Source organism: Otolemur garnettii, unplaced genomic scaffold (genome assembly GCF_000181295.1).
Source record: "Otolemur garnettii isolate 467f Iridium unplaced genomic scaffold, OtoGar3 scaffold00099, whole genome shotgun sequence".
In the NCBI taxonomy this organism is placed as follows: Eukaryota; Metazoa; Chordata; class Mammalia; order Primates; family Galagidae; genus Otolemur; species Otolemur garnettii.
In genome coordinates, this window is record NW_003852494.1 from 5,158,554 (window position 1) to 5,160,876 (window position 2,323).

Below are 2,323 nucleotides of genomic sequence, written 5' to 3' on the forward strand. Positions count from 1 at the left end.
ACATGGCTGGCGCCTTAGCCGGTTGAGCTATAGGCGCCGAGCCTCCCCTCCTGATCCTTAAAGGAAGGAATCCAATGTATCACTGCGGTGAAGTGCAAGAGGAGAGAATCCTATCTGACTGGAGAAACTCCAAAGGACAGAATTTGGACGGAGATTGAAAACGAAGGCGGGCAGCGCCTGTGGCTCAAAGGAGTAAGGTGCCAGCCCCATATGCCGGAGGTGGTGGGTTCAAACACAGCCCTGGCCAAAAACTGCAAAAAAAAAAAAAGAAAGAAAGAAAGAAAATGAAGGTAATACTGTTAATGCCTCCCTTGAAGCTGAGAGATGGAACCTGCAAGTACCTGGAAGTTATCACTAAATATTCTGGATTTTTTTTTTTTTTTTTTGACACAAGAGTCTCACCATGTCGCCCCGGGGAGAGTGCTGTGGCGTCACAGCTCACAGCAACCTCAAACTTCTGGGCTCAAGCAATTCTTTTGCCTCAGCCTCCCAAGTAGCTGGGACTACAGGCGCCCGCCACAATGCCCGGCCATTTGTTGGTTGCTTCCGTCATTGTTTGGCGTGCCGGGCTGGATTTGAACCCGCCAGCTCAGGTATATGTGGCTGGCACCTTAGCCGCCTGAGCCACAGGCACGGAGCTAGTAGCTGCTATTCTTGTTCTGCACATTGAGCATCTGCTCATCTACCTCCTTCATGGACATCCATCCACGGAAGACAGCAGCCACAATGAGGTATCGGCGGGGTGGGGGGCAGTCACGGCAGCCGTCATGTTCTTGGCATTGAAGACCAGCTGGGTGAATTCTGATACAGTAATAACCCAATCCTGCTGGTGAGAGGGGCAAAGCCAAGCATGAAGAAGTGCAGACTCGGGAAGGGCACCATGTTGACTGCCAGCTTTCGGAGGTCGGCCTTGAGCCGGCCAGGGAAACAGAGGCAGTTGGTGACACCACTCATGGTGGCTGAGGCGAGGTGATTCAGGTCCCTGTAAGTTGGCATGGTCAAGTTTAGGGTACGGAAGCAGATGCCGTCAAGGGCCTCATTGTCAATGCAGTAGGTCTCATCAGTGTCCTCTACCAACTGATGGACAGAGAGGGTGGCACTGTAGGGCTCAACCACAGTATCAGACACTTTGGGTGAAGGCACCACACGGAAGGTATTCATGATGGGGTCAGGATACTCTTCTCGAATCTCGCTGATAAGGAGCCTGCCCATTCCAGAGCCTGTGCTCCGCCCAGCAAGTGGGTCATCCGGAAGCCCTGCAGGCAGTCACAGCTCTCTGCCTCCTTCTACACCACATCCAGGACTGAATCAACCAGCTCAGCCCTCTCTCTATGGTGGCCCGTGGCCTATTTGTTGCCTGCTCCAGACTGAGCAAAACCAAAACTGTTTAGTCTGAAGATTTGCCCCCCAAAACCTGAGTGAACAGAGTCCATGATCCCAGGTTCTAGATCCACCAGGATAGCATGAGGAGAATATTTGCTACCTGTGGCTTCATTGTAGTACACAGAGATTCAGTCCAGCTGCAGGTGGCTGTCCCCTCGGGAGGTACCAGAGGGGGAGGTGCTATGTTCATCACTGATCACCCCCCAGAACTTTGCACCGATCTGTCTGCCACACTGACCTGCCTGAATGTGCACAATTTTCCTCATGGTTAAAAAAAAAATTTTCTTTCTTGTTCACCTCAAGGTGTTTATGGGGATATATATGTTATTCTTGTTTCCTCTCTGCTGGTCACAGGCTAAAGGGTGGATTGTGCCCCGGAAGGTGGAAAGCTGGAGCAGTGAGGTCTGAACCCACCGACAGGAAGGTTCTGAGAGGGAGAAAGAGGAGGGGAGGGTGCAGGAGGGAAGACTGGCTGGGCCTCAAGAAATGTTTTCACAAAGTGACTTTGTCCAGTGGAGTAGATAATGAGGCCCTTATTGTGCTAAAGTAAAACTATCGTGAGATACTATTACTCATCTAGCAGATAAGCAAAGATCAGGGCTGGAGAAGTTCCTCGTGTGGGCAAGGGTACAGCCGGGTGCTGGAGGCAGAAGTGGAAATTTGTAGAACTTCTTTGGAGGGGAATTTGACAAAGCCTGTCTAAATTTAAAATGCATGCAGCCTCGGACTCAGCAAGTTCACTTCAAGAAGTTTGTCTTTCAGATATAGACACACACAGGGTCAAAGATCTGTCTATAAGAGTAGTCTTGGCTCGGCGCCTGTGGCTCAAGTGGCTAAGGCGCCAGCTACATACACCTAAGGTGATGGGTTCGAATTCAACAATGAAGGATGCAACCAAAAAATAGCCAGGCGTTGTGGCGGGCGCCTGTGGTCCCAGCTA

At 51.0% G+C, this 2,323-nt stretch overlaps 1 pseudogene; it reads right to left on the reverse strand.

The window, feature by feature from the left end:
* Positions 1-515: 515 nt before the first annotated feature.
* LOC100946232 lies at positions 516-1,452 on the reverse strand (annotated as a pseudogene).
* Positions 1,453-2,323: the final 871 nt, after the last annotated feature.